Below are 25,030 nucleotides of genomic sequence, written 5' to 3'. Positions count from 1 at the left end.
GTTTTTCTGAAGTGAGGGTTTTTGTGCACATGTATGTATGGCATCCTTACTTTTCCGGTTTCTGCATGGAGAACAGTTCACTTCTATGGGTGGCTGGAAGTCGGTAACAGAGCAAGACTCCAGGAGGTGGAGTTACAGGCGGTTACAAGTCAGCTGACGTGTGTGCTGGGAACTGAACTCAGGTTCTCTGCATGAGCAGTTGTGTGCTTTGAAGTACTGAGCCCCATCCATGGGGCTTTTAAATGGCCTTATGGGCCCATTTTCAAACTTGTAGATCTGTGTACGCCTTTACCTTTTACATCAGCATTCCTCCACTTGCCATTAGCAACTGTTCAGTAAGGAATCATTCCTGCCTCCCTGCGGCTTTCAGAACACACACACACACACACCCTGAATAAAATCACATGGCCTTACATGGCCACTTAATGGATGGTCAAAATGTAGTTTTCTTTTCCTTTTCTTCTCTCTTATTCCTTGTTCCTTTTAATGTGTGTTTAGGGTTTGTTTTTGTTTGTTTGTTCGTTTGTTTTTGGTTGTTTTCCTTGGTGGCGGTGGTGGCTGTTTCAGCTGCGGCAGTGGCGGTGGTGGCTGTAGTTGTAACCCAGGTGGTGGTGCTGGGGTTGATGCTTATTTGGTGAAGATAAGCAGATATTATGTCTAGCAATCGGGCAACAAAGCTTTAAACATGCCATGTCACAGAAATGATATTTATTTTTAATTAGGTAAGACTGTAAAACAGCTCTAACGTATTTTGCAATATTGACAATGAATGTACACATAAATTTGTCCCTGAAATAAATGTCCTTTTCAGATGCAAAACTGTCATCAGAGGCTGTTCGTTGGTTCCCGGTCGCTCAGACCCGAAAAAAAATCACACAGAAATCAGTATCATTTGCAAAATTGTTTGGCCAATAGCTTAAGCGTATTCTAGCTCTTATAGCTTAAATTAACCCATGTCTATGCATTCAGTTTAGTTCCCCCCTCCCACCTAGCTCTATTCTGCCTTAAAACAGACCAAAGTAGCTTTTATATTCATTAGCCAATAAAAGCGACACATACACAGAAGGACTTCCCACATCACAGGACATTTTTTCCAAGCCAGAACCATATTGTTAACTGTAAAAAGCTGACGACACACACGGGGACTCCGATCTTTTCCAGTCTCTACTTCCCTAACAGAACAAAGGGCAGACGGCTCCTGCCTCTTGAGCGTGCGGAGCTAAGTCGGGAGGAGCTCTCTTGGCACAAGAAACTTTTGACTAGAAGAAAAATGTAGTTAGGACTTCCGGGCTTACAAAATCACATATTTTAACAAACTCATCCAACGCCAACAGGAAACCTAAAAAACAATGCATAGAGAAAGGAGATCATGCTAACCTCCACGCATTCCGTAGTATGTTGTGCGGACTCAGTCTTGACGGGTTTCATTCACCAATATTTAGAAAAATAGAAACTGTGCTGTGAATTTTATCCCCCCCAAAAAAGCAATAAGAAGTACAGAACCTTTAATACAACCTTTAAGTGGGTACCCACTCAGATCCCACGACCAGATCCACTAGCTCAGCCTGAGTATTCATCTGTATCTTTTTCTACAACTACCTTTTAAAATATGAGTTTGTCCACCCAACCGCCTAAGGATGGGACAGAAGGCACACAGCTCGACAGAAGTTGCTGATGCTGTCCACCTGCAGCCCTTACAAAAACAGGGTAGCTGACGATGTCTGCCACAAACCAGCGAAGCTCTAGTGTCCTCCAGACACATGGCAGAGAGCAGGAAGAGCTGGGGACCTCTGAGTTGCAGGGTTGACTTGAAAAACACAGCCAGTTCATTTACAACAGCTGGGTCGCTCGGAACCAAGGGTTTTTATTCTTATTCAAGCGAGTGCAGCTTCAAACAAAACCTTCCCATGGTGCCGGAGACAAAAACAATTGTTTCCTATGGCAGATATATCAACCGCACAAGAGTTGGGAAAATGGCTCCGAGACAGGAAGCTGGGAAATACCTGGCCTCGTTCGTTGGTCTGGCTAGAGCGACTCGTAGATGTGTTGCTGCTCCAACATCTGGTTACTGGGTGAAAGGGTATCTGCAGAACGGGGTCCCAAGAGCTCATTTTCTCTTTGGACCATCCACACACAGCATTATGGGAGCACACAGACACACATCCCTGTCCCTTGTCACTAACCAAAGACCAGGCCTGTGGATGGAGCAACTCAGATCAACCCTACGACTTCTGAAAGCCTGGCAGCCAGGGTCATTTAGATAAAGCTGCTTATAAAGGCTTATGACATCCAGGGCCCTGTCTTACCCTGGCTCTAGAGCCGGGACCAGTTCCTTGGAGTCAGCCACTCAGTGAAGGCAGCCTGTTAGTCCGGGTGCCACCAGCCACTTCATTTCTTAGGTGCCACAAAGTTCTTGACCACTGCCACAACAGCTGTGTCAACCTAGCAATCTCCCCAACAGCTGCTTCTCGATAAACCTTTTGACCAAATGCAGCTGTTCTTTAAAAACAGGCACATTGGCCGGCTTACTTTCTCCCGTGCCTTTGACCCCGTAAGCGCTTATCTGAAATGACTCCCTAGCACCTGCCACGCAGTCTTCCATACTACCAACCTGGCGTAGATCTAGTATTCCAGACTGATGGGTGGGCGGTGGAAGCTTGCACGCCTCAGTGGTCCAAGCTGCCCACAGCTATTGCATTGATCACTGGAGGAGACCATTTGCGCCTGCGCAGGAGGGAGGGGCGTTGGCGCCTCTGGCTGTCGGTTACAGACCGCTAAAATGAGGACTTAACACTACATAACTGAGAAAGCCCTCTCCATGGGAATTTTATGTAAGTAATTTCCCACATCCACGGATATACTGGCAAAAGATCTGAGCAATAGAAGCCCTGAGCACTTGCAATTGAGTTGATGATAGAGTTTTCTTGAAGGGGGGGGATTGCATATTTAAGTTGCAATTTGAAAATTATGACCCTAGAATATTTTTCCATTTAATTCAACAATGCGGAGCTGGAGGGTTGGCTCAGCAGCCGGGAATCCTGCAGCTCTTGCAGAGGACTGGAGTTCAGCTCCCAGAACCCACTGGTGGGCAGCTCTCAAGCACTTTCAAACTCCAGCTCCAGGGATCTGACGCCCTCTTCTGACTTCTGCAAGCACCTGCACTCATATGTGCCTACCCCTAGGAAGCCATGCATAAGGACACATACTTAAACATAAAAATAGATATTAAAATATAAAAATTAAGAATACTCAACAAAAGAAAGATAACCCACCTATATAAAATAACTAAAGACAAAAACATCTCTTTCGGCAATAAGAGGATAAGTGTGGTCAGTTTGCCCAGGATGTTTGACAGTGTTAGTCATTAGAGAAATGCAAATGAAAACCACAATGAGGTCTTTTCTCAACAGTTATTGTGTAACAAACACACACACACACACACACAAGTGATGGTACCAACCACTGCTGGTGGGAATGCAAAACATACAGCCATTCCGAAAATAAAGTCTGACAGCTTATTTAGCATTTAATTCAGGACTTGGCATTCTTTAAGCATTCCTCTCAAAGAAAAAAATATCCACGCAAAAACGTGTGTACAAACGTTTATGGAAGTGTTTTCTCATTGTAGCAAAATGTTGAAAGAACTTAAATGCCATTCCATGGGTGAATGAGCACGCTCTAAAACGCCCATATAATAGACCCTCAGTCAGTAATGAAATGGAATGAATTATTGATGCAGACGACACCCTGGCTGGACCTCGAAGGCAGTGTATGCAGTGAAAAATTCAGTCTAAAAATATCACACATTAATATGCCAAATAGTATGTCTCATAGTGGTAAAAATCTAGAAATGGGAGGAAGATTAATGGTCGCAGGGGAATCGTGAATGCCGAAGGGTGAGTAGCAAGTGGTTTTATTGGTAATTAAATAACACTTACATATGCAAATTGTGCTGTTTAAATTTTTAATTTATTATTATTGTGTTGCATGTGCAAAAGCACACACGTGTGAGATGGCTGATCTAGAATGGTTTTGGTTGTTGGTGTTGGTTGTTGGGAGGTGTTTTATTTTACTTTTGGGGAAGTTTTTTGTTTTGGTTTGGTTTTTAGTTTTTTGTTGTTGTTCTTTTGGCTTGGGATTTTTGGGGGATGGGGGAGCAATAGCATTGGTAAAATACCTACCATAAAAATTCTAACATCACTTTTGGGGAGTAAAATACATAAAGGGAGAGAAAAATGTTGGCTAATTTCCACTGAGGCCCCAATTTTTGTTATGTGTGGTGAACGGTGTTGATCGTGTAAGTGAACAATAGTTTTGACTAGAAAACTAGGTCATCTGTGGGTGGTGTGGTGATATTTTGTTTGGGCTTTAACAAATAAAGGCCTGAAGGTCAGAGAAGCGCAGTAGCCAACCACTCGTTCTTACCTCTACCAAATCCTCAGACCAAAAGGGCAATCTTATTCCTATGAATCCTCAGACTGAATGCGTTGCTCTCCTGTCCCTCCTGTTTTATATTCCTCTCTCTGCCAGCTGATCACTTCCTGTCTCCACCTCCCTAGTGCTGGGATTAAAGGTGTGATGCACCACCACTTGGCTCTGTTTCTCTTTTAGACAGATACAACACAGTGTATATCCCTGGGCGGCCTTGAAACTCACCGAGATCTGTCTGCCTCTATCTCCCAAGTACTGGGATTAATGGTGTATGCTACCATTGCCTGGCCTCCATGGCTAACTAGTGTGGCTAGCTCCACCCTCTGATCTTCAGGCAAGCTTTACTTGTCAAAGCACAAACAAAAGACCTCCACAGGCTGGAGCACAGACAAGGTCTCGCACGGTGCGGCACGCTGTCTGCTTTGTTCCTCTTCTCTCCTTCCTGTTGGTAGACACAGCACGCGCAGCATGCCCAGTCCTCCACCTTCACGAGTCGGAAGTTGTGTGTGTGGAGTTTGGGGCTGTGTGGCCCTGGATGTAGATAGCAGTGTCTTTTTGAGATCCCCGCCCTCGCTTGGGGAGAAAAAAAAAAAAAAAAAAAACCAACCATTTTTTTCTTCCGCTGCATCTGAAGTCACAGTTACTAACAATGCATTTTCCTGGGACTTCCTCCAAGCATTTCCCCTCAGGTTCAGGTACACCGTGAGGCTCATTTCAAAATGGCTAGTAACCATTCCGGACCTTTACAGGGATGGCGCTTTGGGAGTTCAGGAAGAGGGGCAGGCAGAAGAATCCAAGAGCAGGCTTAGTACTGGGTGTCTTCCGACTCTTGGCCCTGGCCTGATGCGTCAGAAAAGCATTCTCACTTATCCTTTGGATTATTTGTGTCCATGTGCAGGTGTGTGCGCATGCTCACGTGGATGGGAGTAATGGGTGGTACACAGCTGTACTCTTATTGTGGAGTTCAGAGGTCAACCTTGGGGTGGTTCCATAGGAGATGCCCCTCCCCCCCTTTTGAGGCAAGGTCCTCTCACTGGGTCTAGGGGCTGCTGAATCAGCCAGGCTTTTGAGTCAGTGAGCCTCAGGTGCTTACTGACGTGGGAAATCACAAGGACATACCATGACGCCGGGCCTTTTGAGTGTGCGCTGAAGATAAGCTCAGGTTCTCAAGCTTGTGTGGCCGGCACTACACTGAGCAATCTCACCACGCTCATCTTTTTGATGTATGACTGAGGAAGTGAAAGACACCGCAGAGGACCGGATGTTACAACGAAAGTTAGTGATAAGGCCAGCCCTGAGTGACCCAGGCACAAACGTCAGCACCTAACAACATGAACAATTTACATTGTCTTTGCCTCGGTTACCCCATCTTGTAAAATGGTTCTGATGGCAATAGCAGAGGGCCTCCTCCGCTGTGGTGATCTGATGAGAAAAGAAAGGTATTTGAAGCCATTCTCCACTTCACTCAGGGGCCACGGTACATATTGCTTTCCATTTCTCAGTTACTGTCCCATTCCTCACTGCCCAGGGTGGCTTCAAAAGAGGTGACTTGCCATGAAGTCGAACTTCTCGCTAATAGCGACAGGTTCAATTAACTTTCCCTGAGAAATACATTAATGGAGAGAATGTCTACTTATTCTTCAAACATGGCGTCCTTTTAAGACAGAGCGAGAGACATCTCTTCCTTGCCAGGCAAATGACTGCATACCTTCATGGGTCCACCTTAAACTTCTCCTCTACCAGCCTTCCTTCTTTCTCTTCCTAGTATCAAAAAGTTGTGTTCTTGATGACCCCATTCCCAGCAGCAATGCATTAAGGATTGCCTAGATTACACAGGTTGCCCACACTACTTTTCTTGTGAAAACATTCCATTAACCTCGCCATGCTGGTGGTACAAATCTGCAGTCACTGTGCCTGGGAGGTGGAGGCAGAGGAGTCAGGAGTTCAAGGCCAGTCTTGGCAACATAGGGAGTCTGAGATCAGTTACCTTACAGGAGACCCTGAGTCTAAGAGGGAGGCAGGGAATTGCCAAAGGGACAGGAATTCATTCAGGACTTGCAGGGAGGAAGAGAGATCCATCTAAGGAAACCAAAGGTGTTTTCCTGAAAGGTGGGAGGGGTGTTAAGACGAGAGAGGTTTGTCTGTTGTTCTTTCTTTAGGGGAGACTTGGAGACAACCGCCCTTACATTAAAATGTACCCTTCCCACCCTCCCGAAATCTTGCCAGTGTCTTACCCAAGAGCTGGTGGAGGCCAAGGTTGTTGCAGTGGTCATCTTTGTGTCTGCCTTGGCGCTCAGCCGTTACAAGGGTTTATAAACATAACACATGCCTAGCTGAAGGCATTCACACCCTAATCCCCCCCAGCTGTCTTTTTGCAGGACCAGAGTGAGAGGATTACACAGTTGAGCCCAACAGGCAGTTGAGAAGTCGGACTGAAAGTTCCCTGTGGGCAGGAGCCAAATGAGTTGTGTCCACGGTCACCTCTTTAGAGCATGGCAGGTTGCCTGCTATCCCTAGGCACGTAGGCAGTTCTTGTGTGTCTACATGAAAAATAGACATGAGTCTGCCCTCGGAACTCACAATCAGCTTCAAAGTCCAGAATGTCCCTGAGAAGGGCTAGCTGGCTGGCTTCAGTTTCCAAGAATCCCTGTCGACCCTAGAGAGGCGGATGTCAGTTTTCCCAGCCTCTACAAAAGGAACTATAAAGAGACTGGTTTCTGGGGTCTGGAGTAGCAGGGCGGTCCCCACCCTCACCCCCCTTCCCCGCTCGCGCGCCTCCTGCAGGGACCCCTCAAGCCTGGTGGAGGGGAAGGTGACCAGGAGGGGGAGAGCCAGCCCGCACGTGCAGCGCCCAGGGGAGGAGGCTGGGCCAGCGCAGCGCTTAGTCAGCAGCTGGGCTCGGTTTTGAAACAAAAGCCAATGTCCTCCCTCGGAGTCTGCTGCCGGTCAGTTCCTAGGGGGAAGAAAGCTATGCTGCCCAGCCGGTTAGTGGCCCAACTTACTTTTCCTGAGCCCCGGACTGAGGGCCAGCGGATGTTCGGGAGTGGGTGGGATGCTGCGGGGAGGGGGCGCGGGGACAGCTCGCACACACCCTGCCCTGCTCCGGTGTCCGCTTGGCCCGAGGCCGGGTTCTCGGGGGTACCAGGCACACGTTGGTCCGGGCCAAGCACCCCGGAGCTCAGGCCCCTCCGGTGTGCGTGCAGCCGAGGCACCTTCGCCACCTCGCGTCCCACAGCTCAGACACACCAGGCCCTGGTTTCATGAATGAAATCCAATCGTGTGGTTATAAATAGCCGCCAAGGCTGCTCACGTCACGGCGGAGAGAGGGAGCGATCGGAGGCCGCCACCGCGTTGCTCGCTCCGTGCCGGGGCTCAGGGTTCCGCCCGGTGCCCCGCCTGGCCGGGGACGGGGGCGGGAGTAGGGCAGGGCTGGAGGCGACAGAGCCCCGTGGCCTGGGCCAGGACGCGGACGCAGCCGGGCGCGGCTGTGCCATGCTGCCTTTGTGCCACGCCGGGCGGGTGGCGCGCGGCGCGCAGGGTCCCCGCGTCCCCGCGAGCACGCGCGGTGGGGGCCGCTGCTGAGCGGCGGAGGGAGCCGGGTCTCGCTCGGCTGCAGGGTAGGTGGCTGTGTCGTGCAGAGCCCCGATGCGTGCAGAGCCCCAGCTCCCGATCGCCCCGCGGGTGGCAGGTGGGGACCCCGGCCCATGTGTCCCAGCGACGTTTGCGGGAGCGAGTTGATGGGAGGCAGGGGACAGTCCCCTCCCAGGCGCGTGAGCTGAAGAGATACCCGCCGCAGCCGCACCCCTAACTTGTAGCTGCTGAGAACACGTACAACAGGCACCTTAGGAGGCCGGCTGCACCAGGGCAGGTGCTGCCGCGCCCCCGGGAAGGCGCCTTTTCCTCGAAGGACCGTGGCAGGGAACCCGGGACCGGAGAAGCGAGGTGCTCTGATCCCCTGGGCACTCGCACTGCCAGGAGCGGTGCGTTCGGATCCACGGCAACGCCCCCGCCCTTCCCCCACCCCAAGCCCTGTGTCTGGGGAGTCAGTTGTGAGTTGCTGTGACAACCGGCACACGTTGCCTGTGAGGGGCTTGCACACACCTGAACTTGTGTGTGGGCTTCAGCTTACTGGGTTAACAGCCAGGTATAGGGGAAGATGTGCAGAAGAGATCCACACCCACCCACCCACACCCCCTCCCACCAAATAAGAAAAAACAAACGGAAGGAAGGCAAGGCTGTGTAAAAATATATCATTCGATCCCGCTGTTGGCCGTGCGGTTTCCATCCCGTATCAAACTACTCAACGGAGAAGCAAAGTCAATATTTAGACTTGGACAAGCCAGAAAGTTAGGAGGGAGCGCCAAGCACAGGGTTTTGACTTGGCTTTGCACGTCAGCACACAAGCTGTGCCTTTGGAGCTGACTGCGCTCAAGGGTGGGGGTGGGGGTGCATGAAAGTTGATGCAGACACACCCGCACAGAAAGCCGGGGCACTCTAGAAAGTAGCAAGCAGAGGAGCCATCCTGACTTTGAGCCTCCCTGGCCTGTGCTTTTAGGGGGAGCTGCTGAGCTTTTCTAGGATACTTAGTGTGGGCTTTCGTTGGTTCTGGAGGTTCTCCACCCCAGGTGCCGGACTGCCTGCTATAAGAAACATACAGGGGACTCAAAACCCTCCCAAGCGTCCCGAGACTTTGCCCTTTGCCAGGAGCGAATAGTAACCCATCAACAGGCTCCTAAATTCGCTTACAAACACTACTTTGAGACTTGGTGTTGTGTTTCATCTTCAATGATCGTTTAGACACCTATGAGAGCTGGTGGTTCCCATAAGATAAACTCGAGCTTTTAGACTGTAAAGACCATCTGCATGTTGCTCCACAGGTGGAATGAGCAGTCGGTTATTATATTAAACAAGGTTCTCCCAGAGATACCCAGATCATATCTGAATGTTAATGGGGGGTATGGCTTTGACCCATTCCATCCCAGGGCGAAAGGCTTTGGACCACCATTGGGGGTGGGGAGTGTTATCAACAGTCTTTTAAGCTTGCCTGCTCTTAACCTTCCAAGATTGCGACGGCTGTGGGCATTTTAAGGCACAGGGCTATGTGTAATAATCACAAAGAGGCACAGAAACACACAAACTAGTTGGTGTCATTGCATGAATTAATACTGCTACAAAAATAAGAGAAGACGGAACACTTGCTTGCTTTGGGATTAAGGTGATTTTAAAATGACATTTTTGAAGAAAGAAATCTCTTGCCCCTTCTTTGACTTCTGCGTCTGAAAAAGTCTGGGAGTTTTCACTGCATCTCCCATCGGTTTGTGGCTAAGTGCTCTTTCTGTACCATCCCCAAATGCTCAGGAATATACTTCTGTGGATGCTATAAAATGTTAGCATAGCTATTTCAGGATATACTTGACCTGAAGAAATGCCAGTGTACGCATAACATCAACCAAAATCGTGTGGATGCGGAGAGCGATACAGAGCGTGCTCGAAGCATGAATGCCATGGGCTCCTGGCAGCAGTGAGATTTCAACAGTGTCTCTTTGTGTCCTCTAGGTGAGTCCAGCTGCGTGCAGGGACTTCTGTTCTTCACCTCCAGCGAGCCAGGTCAGTATCTTTGTGTACACTCATAGACACAGATGGATGATGTAGCCTGTGGACCTGAAAGTGTGTTTTAGAACAGGTCTGTCAGTCGTGTGTCCTGAAGGAGCTGGGTTTCTGCTGTTTCCATCGTTTATTGGAACCAATGCGAGTTCGTTGTTGGTTGAAACTATTCTATTTTCTCTGTGAGGAAAATAATGCTAACTGGACCTTGTGCCCCTCGCTCCTTTCTGTTTGTTTGTTTGTTTGTTTGTTTGTTTCACTTGATGACCAAATTAGTGCAAGGCAGGGCAGCTGATCCTGGGAATCCAGGCGTCAGTAATGGAGATGACTCAACTTCATCTTAGCCAGCAGGACATAGAAAAAAATTTAACAGCATAGTAGTGGACATTTGTTGGCTATGAGTGAAGATTTGTGTAGTGTTTGGTTCTGGACGTTTATGTTTTTATTCTACATATATGTGTGTGTTCATATAAATGAACAAACATCGTATTTATGTCCTTACATATATATATATATATATATATATATATACATGTAACATATGCATATATAATCCTATGGTATGCAACCACTTTTGATTAGTTTTTAGAATTTTATTTTACTCTAAAACATAAACTCCTATTTGAAAAATTCTTCTTCAGCAGGGAGGCTGAGGCCAAGTGAGGTTAAATGATTGTTTTTAACTCAGTAACTACAGATCACCCAGTAACACTCAACGGTGCAGCTGTCGCCATAGAATAGATTCCAGTCTCTTAAGTGAAAGTAGGGTTTCCTAGCATGGATCTGTTAACGATAAGAACTTCTATCATGGGAGGTGGGTAGTTTCTGACTCTTGAGAAGTTTCCAAGCAGATTTAAGAGGCAAGACATTAGGCACTCCCATATGAAAAAACGGGAGAATAAATCGTGGCTGTGCAAATTTAAAGGCTGATTGGGGTGGGGAGATGGGGGAGTCCATAAAACTTTCATGAGAAATTCAGTATTTTCTGCTCTGTAAGGTTACTTTGAATTCCATGTACCAAGTTTTCATGTACAGAGTTGATAAATGAGCGTTTGGGAATAGGCAGGACATGTAATTTCAAACCATCAGAGACTACACAGTTATCTGGAGCCATGGAGTTACAGGACCCTGGAGGCAGAGACACTGTTTCTTACTTCTTACATTGTATCACAGCCTCAAAGCTGTAAGTCCACAGAACATCCTTGATAAAGCACTACCACAATACGAAGCCTCAAAGTAGAGTAGCCCTTCAAGAACTCCTTGTGCCTTAAATGGTCTACTTACAGCAGATAGGTTTGGATACATAGTAGCTAAACCCCAGCCAAAGTTCTGAAAAGACCCAGGATCTAAAGTTATGGACACTTTCAGTTTGCACCTGCATTGCCAGCCTTTCTTACCTCTATGTCCCTCCTCACAAATTATTTAAATTATTTACAAATTATTTAAAGAATATTTGTAACAGTTGTTAATCATTCTCTGGAAATTTTAAATACAAAGTCATTAACAGTGAAGTAGAGAACAGGTTACTAAGAAGACCTCTAGGTGTCATCTTTTCTATGATGGCCTCAGCTCACCTGATAGCATTATAAGAGTACAGTTAGCTAAGGGGTGTTTTTGATCAATTAAAAGGTAGTTATATGCTGTTCTGTAAGAGCTTGATCTATAAAGGATGTTCTACCCTAGACCATTACAAGACAGATCATATTCCATGGTTTGAGTTAAGGAGCTCCCATTACAGGCCAGGACCTCGCCATTAACTGATATATAGCTAGCTGTGATAAATGATATGCCATAAAAAATAATCAATGTGACAATCATAAATCTATAATTTATTTAAAAGTAGTCAAATTACATAATGTTGGAACCAAAAAGAAACTTAGAATTAGCATACTATCTCGAATAATTGTCCAGTTAGCAGCCAGCTGTTTGTTTGCTTTCTTGAACATAAGCAGGCTTTGGTTACTGTGCGTGGCTTGTCTCCTGTAAAATGGCTAGAAACCTTTGGAACATTGCTGGTTCACTTGGTAAACTGACAGAAGACAGAAAAACACCAGCCCTGGGAGATGGTGCAGTCTGTAAACTGCTTACTCTATATACGTGAGGCCCTGAATTGGATTCCCAGAACCTACCTTAAAAAAAAAAAAAAAAAAGCTGAGCATGCTTGTAATTCCACTGCTGGAGAGGCAGGGACAGATGGATCCCTGGAGCTCGAAGGTCAGATAGCCTAGATCAGCAAATCTCAGCCTAGTGAAAGGTGCTCCCTCGGGAGGCGGGGAACTGACAGTATCTGGGGAACAAGAACAGGAGGCAGAGGTGTTGTATGTAGCCTCCAAGTGTGCCTGTATGCGTCTGCGCATGTGTACACACACACACACTCCTCACCTCCTCTGTTGGTATTGTAATAATAGAAGGCCTCTGTTTAGCTTCCCATAGTTGGTGATTTGAATCTGGTCTTTGTTCTTACCTTCTTTTTCCCACCAAGTTTCTCTCTCCATCAGCCTCACAACACTAACACAAAACTCGGAGAAGGAATTTGAAATCAGTTACAAATAGCTACGGAAAAAAAACAAAAACAGAGGGCCAGGAGTGAAATAAAGTGTGGGAGTGTTGGATGGGGGAGAGAAAGAAAGCTTGGAGGCGGCAGGAGACAGTGCTCATACAACAGTCAGAATGGCTACAGAATGGTTATCTGGGAATTGTTCTAGCTGGGAAACCACATAAAGGCAGTGACTAACATAAAACCAGCCACTTCTCCCAGCCCCTTTGTTCCCTTAGGCACCTTAGGGCAGAACTTGGGAAATGGGCTAGGCAAGACCTGGGAAATGAAGGGAGAGCATGGCCTTGGTCTTCCTAGATGTTCCTGGCGTTGCCTGTCTTCTGACTCAGACACGTCGGCACGAACGGGTGAATTGCCAGAAGGTCTAGACAGAGCAATTACGCTTCTCTACCCTGCTCTTGAGTTTATTTCTTGTGCAATGGCAAGTTCCCGGTGCGGATGGGTTCTGATCTCAGGCTCTGTCTGTCTGCGGAGAAATCTTTAACTTCTTAGCCATCCATAAGGTAAACCAGGTGGCTCCCGGCTATAACAACAGCTAGGGCTTCTTACATTCTTCCGAGACACCATGCATTTGACTGCTCTGTGACTGGTATTCATTATCGATTTCAATTTTACAGAAACAAAACAAAAGAGGAGAGAAGGGCAGAGAGCTAAGAGACCTTCAGTAAGGAGCTAATAGGAGGCAGAGCTTGGATTGATTGGACTTTAGTCTGAGCAAGGATTTGAATACATTCTTGATGAACTCCTGGAAAGGGATGCTTTAACCTACTTCATTCCAGGTTGCTCTAGCAAGGGGAGAAACACAGGGGTTAAATGGCACCATCTATGTGTGACAGAACTAACAAATGTATGATTTGAGCTACCTGAACATCTTGCCTATATGAATCTGCTGACTGCAGGTCATCCCTAATGTATGTTGATGGAAGTTTCAGACATAAACACTCAAATTCAATGAGTGTTGAATCATGGAGCCAGGAAAGTCCTTATAAGGTAACTTGTTTCAGCCTCCGTCTGGTGACAAAGCCCTGGCTGGCACCAGGGAAGTGATGTAACTTGACCAACTCTCATAGTTAATAAGTGACTTGTCTTGAACTCAGCCCAGGTCTCCCCGTCCAACCCCGGGCTCCATCCCGTTACACAACACCATCTAGAAAGTGCCAAGGCTACTGAACCCTCCAACTTTGCCACCGTTCCAAATAGTGAGTCCAAAATACACACACGACCTAAGTCATGTTCAGCAAAGAGTGATAAGTGGGTGCCAGCGGGATACTAATACGGCGGGCACCGGGAGCAGCCCCCCTTTTATCGGCTGAGATATCAACACAGAATGTTCCTTTTTCTCCTCATCAGAAGAGAACTCTCCGAGCTCTGATCCCATCCAGGCCGTCTCAGCTGAGCAACCCATCCGGGGCTTTGTAATTTTGTCTCGGCCCTGGCTGCTACTAGCTGGGTGCTTTGGGTGAAATATGTTTAGGCCTTCACTCTCCTTGCCTGAAAATGGCAAAGGTACAGCCTCGTCCTGTGGAGTACGAGGATGTGCTGAAATCACAGGTACAGACCATGTAGTGCGTGCTCACCAAGGTTAGCTGTCTTCTTGGCCTTCCTGGACTATCTCAACAGGAAGCCCTGTGACGTGTTTGGGCATTCATATCATTTGTCGCCAAGCTCACTGGTGCCGCTGTATGCTGTTGTTACAAGAATAGTTGCCGTAACATTCCCTCTCTGTCATCTCTCGAGTAAAGTCAGAGAGAGTGTTCTCTCTCTCTGCTTCCCCCTCCTTCCCCTCTCTCCCTCCCTCTCTCCCTGTCTTTCTCCTTCTTTCTCCCTATCTCTTTCTCTCTGTCCATCTCCCCTCTCCTCTCTCTCCCCTGATTCTCTCCTGCCTCCTTCTCCCTTTCTCCCCCACATCTGTCTCCTGGTTCCCCTGCCACATCCACAGCTGTGTTTCTTTCTCCTGTAGTCTTGGATCACCAGGGTTCCCATGCTTGATTCTAACGTATTTTTCACATAGGCATTGCATTTCCAAGCAGCTGCGATATTTCCAACCAAGCAACCAGGATATGTACCCAGAGACGGTCATTGCCTGCAGAAAACTTCCACTTTCAATTTAGAAACATCTCAGAGTTCCCGGCCTCCTTGGCAATTAGCGGCGCGTTGAGTATTATGGTCTGCTGTTTTGTTTCTCTGTGCCATGTGTTGCTGTTAGGTGACTAGATAGGAAAACACCACACTGCAATTTCACCCTTACCCCTCTGTGCTCGATAAGCCTGGCCTAAATGACACCTCTGGGAAGCCACTCAGCACACGCCTCTACCCAGCTGCCACTTTGTCATGTGGTTCTTGCTGCTCAGCTCTGGACTTTTGGAACAGCATCTTGGCAACACATCCTGTCTGCCACACAGCAGAGGGAAGCTGCCGGGACTGTGTTTTACCTTTGCTCATACCTGTTTGCTCCTTCTGTATGAATAATTCAGCAGCCGCAAATGGACTTCTTTTCCCTGATGGCACAGTTACCGCTTAGTAGTTGACGCGTGTGGGACAAGATGGGCGTGGCCGCTGTGTGTTTCCCCAGTGCTGTGAAGCAGCTAAACTGGGTCCTTGGGCTTTCCTATCTCCAGTTACTGCGTTGTCCCTAAAGCTATTACTAATCAGGTGAGTTGAGCTTTGGTTTCAGTTCCAAATAAGGAGTTAATTGCGCTTAAACCTGGGCCCCGGTTTTATGAATGTGCTTGAAGGGGAATGAGAATTTCAGGGACTAGGTAGTCTGATTTAGGAGTTCAGCGCTAGGGCCTGGCGTTTGGGTTTTCCAGCATACGAGAGAGATTTGCAGGTAAACACCTCAAGGAACCCATGAGCTTGACCTGGACAGGCTGTGGCTGAGCCCTCGTCTAAGTTTGACTGCTTGAGTCTTAGACGTGGGAGGAGACGTTGGTGTGCAGGTACAACTCACGCCTCAGCCATTCTCATCGCTGGGATTAAACTCCTGACAGGAGTAACCCAAGGGAGGAAGGGTTTATACACGCACACAGTTGAAGGGAAGGCAATACACCTAGGGTGTGAGGCGGCTGATCGCATCGCCTCTGCAGTCAGGAAGGAGAGCAGGATGAAAGCTGGCATTCAGCTCGCCTTCTCCCTTTTATTCAGTCTGAGACCCCAGAGCATAGGATGGTGCCATCCACGTTCAGTCAAACCTCACTATGACCGTTCTCACAGACATACGCAGTCCTTTTGAAGACTTAGTATAGTTTATTTAATTGTAAGTTTCTACAACTCTTTTTTTTAAACACTTACACTGCTTTAAATGACTTGTCAAATTCTGCAGTTTGCTCTTGTGAGCTAGTGGAGGGCTGGCCCCAGAATATTGAGAGCTCCATGTTCTCAACTTCAGCGTTACCTTGATTGGGTTACGCAGAGGGGCTTCCTCCCTACATTTTTAGTCTTAGTTACAGATGTTACCATGTGGGTGCTGGAAATCTGAGCTCAGGTCCTCACTTTATTAAAAGCATCTTGCCTGCCTACCCTATATGCTTTGTATTGCCTAGCTTCTTCCCTTCCTCCCCAGGGTTGTGTATGTGAGATCCACCCGTAAGGAATGTAGCAAGACTTCCTCCGCTTTTAGCGGTGTAGAATATTCCACTGTAGAAACGGAGCTCAGCTTATTATTGATGTATTCCGTCTACATGTAATGGGTTATTTCCAGCAGCCGGTCCTTATGAACTGAAGTGCCAAGAACATTCTGGTATAGATAGTAGCATTATTCTAATCAAAACAAATCCCCCACAAATTCGAGCAGGCATCAGATTGCTTCCCTGACTTCTGTCCAGCCACCCTCCTCTCCTCATACTGCACAGACAAGGCCATTGGTTCCTTCTTGTGCCTTTACTTCTCTAAACCCGGAGACCATGGCTTCTGTCGATCATAAATTGTCCTCCTGACTCTTGCATGCAGGGTTCCCAGCTGCCCCTCTCGTCGGAACATCTGCACTTATTCTAAAGGGTCATGATATCTGGCTCCACATTGCTAAGCAGGGGGAGGGTGACGGACATTGTGGCGATGAAATCAAAGGCTGAGTTTGGCAGCCAGTCAGTAAGGCTCCTAGAGAGAGTTCAGGGAAGCGATTTCCTGGCGTGTATCAAACAAAGATCAACAGTGGACTCCCTTAGCTAGAAGTCCACCAGGCGCTCTGCCCTGACGTGACTTGGTCTGGAGAGAGGGCTGCTCTTCGGTTGGTCAGCCGGTGACCCCTGCTTTTAAGATATCATTTGGGGAGATTTGTGGAGAGAGGAGAGGAGCGGTAAGGAAGAAAAATAGGGGGAAAAAGAGTGAGATGTTCTTTCCATCTGCTTGGGTCTGAGCACATCCTAACCCTAACTGGCATAATGCAGTTTTCTCAGAGTTTAACTGCAGTTGGTCAGCTGTACTGCATCTTCCGCAAATGTCTGTGCTGCAGAGAAATTGCCCTCCAACAGCTCTGGAGACTGTTTGCAGCGACCTGTCTACAAAACACGCCAGCCCCTCGTCATCTCAGCACCAGGGTTATTCATGGCTCCAAGTTGGAATCTCGCTCTCTCGGAGAAGCACTTTAGAGCCTGCTCTCTCTTTAAAGAACTGATCAGCATGGCCGTTATTAACTCTAGACCAAGGTTTCCCAGGCTGCTCTTTGCTATAGCTCAGCCATACGGTAACTCTGGAAGGTGTCTGTAAAAAAAGAGGCTCCAAGTATAACATATATGTAGAGTCCGTGGAAAAGTATCTGAGGATCATAAGTGTGTATCAGGGTACATACACCCTTTTAGACAACACAGCCACAGGACTTCCAGATAGACAGGTTGAGAGCCAGAACACCAGGCAGGCATGGACGTGAAGGCAGGAGATTCAAAAGTTGAAGATCATCCTCAACTGCACGTCAGTTACAGACTAGCCTAGGTTATGTGTTACCTTTTCACAAAAGCGAGTTGGGTGAGCTAGAAATTGAACGTGTCGCTAAAATACTTGTCATGTGAACATGAAGACTTGAGTTGAGATCTCCAGGATCCCCACAAAAAGCTGGGTCCCACAATGTCCGTATGAAGATGGGGGCAGGAGTGGACAGGCAGGTTCCTGGAACTCGCTGAACTAGCCAGTCTTCCAACTCTAAACTTAATGAGAGACCCTGCCTCAAAATAGAAGATGGGAAGTGGCTGAGGAAGACCCTGGCCTCTAGCCTCTGTGTGTGCACATACATATACTACTCACAGAAGAATGTTAGAAATACAATTTTAAAAATCAACAAGAATGCCTTCAACACTGGCCTGTGCCTGCCACCCCACCACGCCTTCCAAGGGGTTGAAGTGCTTAAATCCCACAGCCAAGGTGAACCATTCAAGAGACCCTGACTCTTCATTCTCCTGTCACCTCATCTGCGCTAACTAATGATGGTTTCAGGTGCAATTCTGTCACCCTTGGCTCTGAAAACTCACGGAAGTCACCCTTTCCAGTGCAATAATAGCGTATGAAATCTGTGTATGAACGTGCATCCGTATTTACATGCCCAGGACTTCAGAAACACAGACATGCGCACTGCATGCCAACTGGGCAATTCAGGGTTGCTTTCCTCTTAACGAATGCCAATTTCAGTCATATTGCATAGCTGATCCATGCTTGGAAGAGTGTAACGGTGACTGATTTCCGCAGAGCGCATTCGCTTTCTAACTTCTTCAATGTGTTCATTTCTGTTAGCGTAAATATTTTCTTTGGATGCCCAGATTTTCAAAGCAAAGAATTTTTCCTCTTCTACTAGAAATAGAATTGCGTGTGTTTGTTCTGAGTGGCCTCGGCTGTCTTTTTATTTAGTTCAGTCTCTGTGTCTGGTACTCAGCAGAAGATCGTTTTGAGTTCTGGTTGGTTTTTGGTTCTTCTTTTTTATTTTTCCATTTGAAAGCCTGTGTCAGAGGGAGACATGTTGGCTGCACTTTATGAGCATGCTTTTTTAAGCAACTTAGGCATCCTCAAAAACTCATTTTTAGGGATCCAGGGAGATGACTCAGAGGCTAGGAACACTTGCCACCTTTGTTTGCTTTTGCAGAGGACCTGAGTTCAGTTCCCAACCCCAATACGGCAGTTTCACAACTGTCTAAACTCCAGCTCCAGGAGATCAGACACGCTCTTCTAGCCTCGAAAAGACCAGGCACACACAGACAAGACGCCCATATACATAAAAATTAAAATTAAAAATTAAAATAACCTTAATGCCTTTTTAGGGGCTTGGTGGGAAAGAGCATTTGCTGTGCACACGTGAGGACCTGAGTTCACATCCCAGGACCCCCATGTGAAGCTGAGCATGGCCACTTGTGCCTGTATCTCCAGCGCTGTGGCTACAAAAACAGGAAAGACCTCTGGGTTTGCTGGCCAGCAGCCTAGCCCCAGGTTCATCGAGACCCTGTGTAAAGGAAATAAGGGAGAGAATAATAAATAGATAATAGAGAATAATAAATAGATAATAGAGAATAATAAATAAATAGATAATAGAGAATAATAAATAAATAAATAAACACACACACACAAACCTTCCTCTGGCCTACACACCACACACACACACACCACTAATAATAGTAATGGTTTTATAACTGGTTTGTGCCTATACAAACCAATATAAATTATATCAATATAATTAGCAATATGTGGTTACATTATATAGTCCTTATATTTTTAAAACCCCAAATACTTCTTTTATAAAAAACAATGCCCACTGAACACGGTGCTCCACACCTTTAATGCCGGCACGGGTGGAGGCAGATGCAGGTGGATCTCTGGGAGTCCAAGGCCACACGCGAACCCACACACACATGCATCATGTGCATGGAAAGGAAAGACAGGAACGAGCCATCGCTGCTTCACTCAGCAACAGTTGTTGCTGTGAGTTCACTGTTTCCGTCCAGAATGTTCTCTGTGTTACTGTTACAATTGAAGAGGTTGATGCTGCTTTCCAAGATGACAGGGACGTCATTTCCACAGTACATTTTAAGTGGTCATGTATGGAAATCGCCACTCACTAACGAGGCTGGGGCCCAAGGGAGGTCCATTAAGTTGGCAGCAGGTCTTCCATAATGGATGGGAAGGACAAGAAGCAAGCAGATGGCAATGGCTACTCCTGCAGGAGGGAGAGAAGTATGTCCCAGGGAAAGACAGTGGGCCTAGTGGGCAGAGAGGCAGAGAGACACTCTGGGGGCGGGGGGGGGGGGGCAGGAAAGAGGGAGCCCTAGAAACAAGCACTCTGAGGAGAAAGCTTTTGGAGTTTTGTTGTGAGACTCACACATTGTGTGGAGCGCTTCTCTCTAGCACCCATCTCTCACCCGCCCATTATGGCAGCCATGCCATTTCACTGGGATGGGGCTCCATCAAGGGAAGGACGAGCCCCCTGCTTTTAGACTGCGTCTCCTTGTGCATTTGATAGCGCTCTCGTCTGTGCTTCCAACTCTCGCACGGCCCTGCCGTGTTCCCTGGGATATTTGCTTTTCCTCTCCACTCGCAGAAACACACCTTTATCAACAGCCTGAGATCAGGCTTCCCGTGTCTGGGGTGTGTATAAGTGATCCAAATACGTCACAAGCACATTCTAATTTAATCTCCAAACAGCCTCTTGAGTGGGGCTATCCCCAGTTTATGGAGGAAATGGAGGCTTGGCTTAAGAAATATGCCCATACTGTCTGTAGTGGTGAGTGCCTTTAGTTCCAGTTGAGAGGCAGATGCAGAGACAGGTGAGTTTGCTGTGAGTTCATGGCCAGTCAGAGCTACACAGTGAGACAGGTCTTGAAAGAAAAAAGTGAGGGCAGAGAAGAGAGGAGGAAAGAAAGAAAGAAAGAAAGAAAGAAAGAAAGAAAGAAAGAAGGAAGAAGGGAACTCCCCAAGATCACACAACAAACTCCCTTGTTGATTCTCTCCCCACTTGCTATTGATTGCTTTGTCGTGTGTGTGTGTATTCATGCAGTGTAGCATATCATACATGTGTGTGTGTGTATGTGTGTGGAACCCAGAAGATGACAACAGTTATCTTCCTCAGCCTCGTTACCTTTTAAATCACCTTACTCAGGGTCTCACTGGACCTAAAGTTTGCAAATTCCACTAGTGTGTCTGGCCAGCCAAGTTCCGGGGATTGTCCTGCCTCCTCTTTCCTAGTGCTGGGATTATAGGCACTCACCGCTGAACCCAGAGTTTTGGTGGGTGTCCATGATCCAACATGGATATCTTCCTGTCTATGCAGCAAACTCTCGCTGCATAGCCAATTCCTCAGCCCCTGACTTCTGCCATTCTTAATAAAGACACAATAGATACATTTTTTGAAAGCGTTGGACGTTTGTAGAGATACTTCCTCAGCTGGTTATTCCAGGAAGCAGTCCTTTCACGGCTAAGAGGTCAGGGGCGGTGGTTGTAAAACTTTCCCCTTGGATCTTTCATTAATTTCTTGATGACCAAAATACTTGGTTCATAGAATTGGCACTTTGGGCTGGTGGCAGGGGAGTTACTCTTTATGATGTCAAGTGTGCTAAACACACCTGAAGGAAGGTTGGCTGATTCCTACAGATCTGAAGATGCCCAGAATGCCTGTCCACTCTGCTGTGTCAGTCACTCCAGCCCCATGCCTGCTCCCTTCAGTTTTCTCTCCCACTCTGGCGCTGATTGGCTATTATTTTTCAGCCCTCTTGCTTCAATTACCACTGCGAGCTTTCCCTTGAACTCGTGGTTTTCTTCCTGGGCACTGTGTGCCCTTTGATTCACTGAGATTTGTTACTGCTTTGATGTCTCTGGTAGGAACTGCCCTTTCTTTGCTTTCCAAGTTATCCTTCGGAGATAAGTTTCCTATACACACGATGTTATTGCCTGATTCAAACTGATTAGGCTGCCCGGCTGTTTTTCACGTCTCATGCCGCATCCCGGGCCGACCTGAAGCCCCCTCATCTGCCTCTCAGGGCTGGGGCTTGTCATTCATGACTCCGCGCCTGGCTTTTTCTCCTCTCCTCTGGTCTATCTAGCTGCTCTCTGCGTCCTTGGATCTTCAGAACAAACACTACCTGGGAGATGTGCTTTGGCATCCAGCCCTTTCATTATCTGCCACCCCTCCGCAGTTTTCAGTTCTGTGTGCAGAAGGGTTTCTGGTTCTGCCTGTCCACCACAAGCCCAGCCATGTTCTCCCTTCTGCTATTTAGTACCACCCAAGTTTGGTCTTGGTTTTAACGTGGAACCCTCTTGTGTTGTTCACAGGCTGCCTTTGCTTCTCTTGCTTCATGAAGTGCCTCACCTCATTTGCTGTTTGCTTACACGCATTTTAGCTTCATTGGTATTGGTCACAGCTTTAATTTTCTTTTCTCCTGTTCTCTCTCATAGAAAATCCGCTCCAGGGTTTGTAACAGGCCTCATGTGTCTTCTTCCATCCAAGAGGGGGGGGGGGGGAGGGAAGGAAGGAGAGAGGGAGGGAGAGAGAGAGAGAGAGAGAGAGAGAGAGAAAGGGAATAAGGGAGGGAGGGACGGAGGGACGGAGGGAGGCTGATGGTTGAGGATTGACATATATGCTAAATCCCTCTGGTTGTCCTCAGCTCTGTCAAAGTCCCCAACAGCCATCCAGTTCCAGAGAAGACAGAAGTTAATGAATGTGGTACAGATGGAGAGGGACTCTAGGCGCAAGGTTAGGACAAAAGTAAGCAGTATGGAAGCCCAGGAGTCATCAATGCTGGGTCACACTTGGAAAGTGCCCCTTAATCCACCCCTCCTTACCCTTGTATTACAACCCGGCCCTCACTGGCCCTCACAGCATCTAGATAGAGAGGCCTGGGCAAGCAGGTGGGCGGACGCTAGGATAGTACAGAAATCCCTGTTCCGTGCTCAGATCTCTCTATCCGGCCATCTTCAGCAAGAGGCCCTGGGGCTGCTCCCTGCTCAGGGCAACATGTCCATCTCTCAGAGGCCCTCCACTGGCCCCACAATCTATTTTTCCATCCATGTTCCAAGTCACCCCAGTCCTCATGACTCCAGTATGGTTCTGTGTGATGAGGAGCACGCTGCTTACTGCTGGGACCAATTCTTTCCCTTTGAAAATGGGCAGGCCCCGGGCCACAAGTAAATTCCTTGCTTGGCTCCATGGACGAGATCTGGCAGGCTTCCTTCAGCTTCTGGCATATGGCTACTCCTCCCCCTTCTTCCTGGCACTGTTGTTGAAGCCAGCTAGCTGCACTTTATGGTATAGCTTCTATATCTGTTACAGGCCATCTCTATGTCTCATGGGTTCATGTGCCTCTTCCTTCTCCTTTCTAGCCAGGTTCACAAGACTCACAAGAAGAGCTTGGGAACCCTTTGAATCGGGTTGCTAATGTCTGAAAGGAAATGAGAATTCACTGTACCTTTATATGTAATTATTCTTAAGGTTTATAAGTTAGCGATAGGTGTTGGAGTACAATAATCACCAAGTTCTTTTATTGTTCCCAACCAGCTAAAGCCCTTAGTGCCTCTTGCCTGTATTTGTGGCTGCTCTTCCGTGTTCCTTGACTTCCCATTTGGTGGAGGAACCTGATCTTGATCCTCATGGTTCCCTGTGGCTTTGCTTCTTCCTCCAGTTCATTGGCTGCTTTGTTCCAGGAGGGAGGAAGGAGCAGAAATGGAGAACAGGGTTTTCGACAGCTGTGGGTGTGACAGAGAGAGACCTCAGGGAGACAGACTTTGGTGACTCAGCTCAACTTATTCCAGAGTATAAGGAATATATAGGATTGGGGAATCTGGGGACAAACCCTCCTTTGCATTACAGGGCATGGTCCTATCCTAAGGCTCCTAGCACAGGTCTTAGTTATATGTGCAGCAGGGGAAGCTTCTAGCAGGAATCTGTGCCAAGGGTCAAGCTAAAGATAAACCAGGCATCTGCTTTAGGGACAGCTTTCAGATAAGGTCAGTTCCTCCCTGAGTCCAGGGACATTCTCCAGACAAGGACAGGTAGAGAGCAGGAAGTTTCTCTGGGGAGGGAGGGAGTCTCCCTGTCATCGAGCTTTTGGAAAAATCTGCCAGGCCACAATAGACTGTGCCCTCTTATAGTGCACCATGCCCGTCTGTGCTCATACCATACAGTTCATGAACCAGGCAAGGGGCTAGAGACTGAAACACACAAAGACACACAGGCAAAGACACAGGACATCCTTGAAACAGGAATGCCCCAAGAATGCCCCTTTAGTGTGTACCAGAGCCACTTATATAGACCCTTAACTGATAGCCACACCCCAGCCAAACGCACCAGAAACCACTCCCCTGCCATCAGGAACTCCTGAGGGTCTCGTGCTCAGAGCAGCTGCAAGCTGTGTCAGAGCAGAGGAAAACAAGTTGTTTATAAGAAATTCAGGATCTGGGGGTTCACAGCTCCCAACATCCTCTGACCAGCCAGCAAGGCCTTCCAACAGTTCCCTTCTCGCTGGGGGACAGTAGTGGGTATGAAGCCACCTACCAAGCACTGCTCTCATGATGGGCCACAGCAGACTTATCTTAAAGTGTTTCTCTCACCCACCACTGTCAAGGTCACTGGGTTTACTAATCCGTCAGCAGAGGCAGTTCCTCTGCCAATCCCAAGGGCAAGGTCTCCTAGGGACAGTAGGGTGTCTGAACTTCTTGTGTGTGTTAGTAAACTTAACATTTACTAAAAGGTGCATATGGACCAGGTACTGTGGAAATATTTAAAGAGGGAAAAAAAAAACTTCTGACAGCAAAATTGTGTAGTCTAAAACCAGAAATGTGGCTCAGTCAGTGGAGTGCTTGCACAAGGCACACCAAGCCCTGGTTCAATCCCCAGACACTTAAATCTGTCACTGGGGAGGTAAAAGCAGGAGGTTCAGAAGTTCAAGGACACCCTTGGTAAGGAGGTAGAGACCAGCTTGGGTTACATGAGACCATGTCTCAAAATAATAAGGATAAATACATGACCCTGATGGGGTATAAGCAGAATATACAGAAATGGAATTATCTGTTTTACAAAGAAGGCATATGTACAAGGAAAGGCCTTTTGATTCATCTTCTTCCAAGATGTAACGGGGGCCTATCTGCTTGACTACCTCTGTGGATCCCACCCTGGTCGAGAGACAATGCTTTCTCTTATGGTCCCCTTGCCCTTTCTTTTCTTTGTTCTTGTGGCAGCCTTATGATTCTGGTGGCCCCGAGCCACCAGAACCTGCTGCCCTTCTGTGGAAACACCATTCTCACAGCCTTTGGAGTAACTCTGAAGTCCAGACGCCTATGAGCTACGGAGAAAAGAAATGGTGTGGTCTATGCCTGCCCATCACCACACACACACTGAAAAGGAATGGCGTGGCCTATGCCTGTCATCACCACACACACTGAAAAAAAAATACGTGGCCTTGTCTGCCATCATTACACACACTGTCCTCTTTTGGTTCCATCTACAGAGAGCTCCTGACATTGCCTTGTGCCTAGGAG

At 47.6% G+C, this 25,030-nt stretch overlaps 1 protein-coding gene across 2 annotated transcripts in view; it reads left to right on the top strand.

The window, feature by feature from the left end:
* Rhobtb1 (Rho related BTB domain containing 1) overlaps positions 1–25,030 on the top strand; it is a 111,053-nt gene that overhangs the window by 38,264 nt on the left and 47,759 nt on the right. Inside the window, exons 1-2 of one of the 2 annotated variants that reach the window (XM_041656358.1) lie at positions 7,919–8,048; positions 9,988–10,038. The gene's annotated coding sequence lies outside the window, so the exon portion shown is untranslated. Of the gene's footprint in view, positions 1–7,918; positions 8,049–9,987; positions 10,039–25,030 lie in introns of those variants that run through there. The other variant, XM_041656357.1, reaches the window with a different exon arrangement.

The sequence above is a fragment of the Microtus oregoni genome, unplaced genomic scaffold (genome assembly GCF_018167655.1).
Source record: "Microtus oregoni isolate MIOR12 unplaced genomic scaffold, Mior012 000007F_ref0000211, whole genome shotgun sequence".
Taxonomy (NCBI): Eukaryota; Metazoa; Chordata; class Mammalia; order Rodentia; family Cricetidae; genus Microtus; species Microtus oregoni.
Note: the sequence above shows the minus strand (reverse complement) of the source record. Positions and strands in the feature narration are given on the sequence as shown.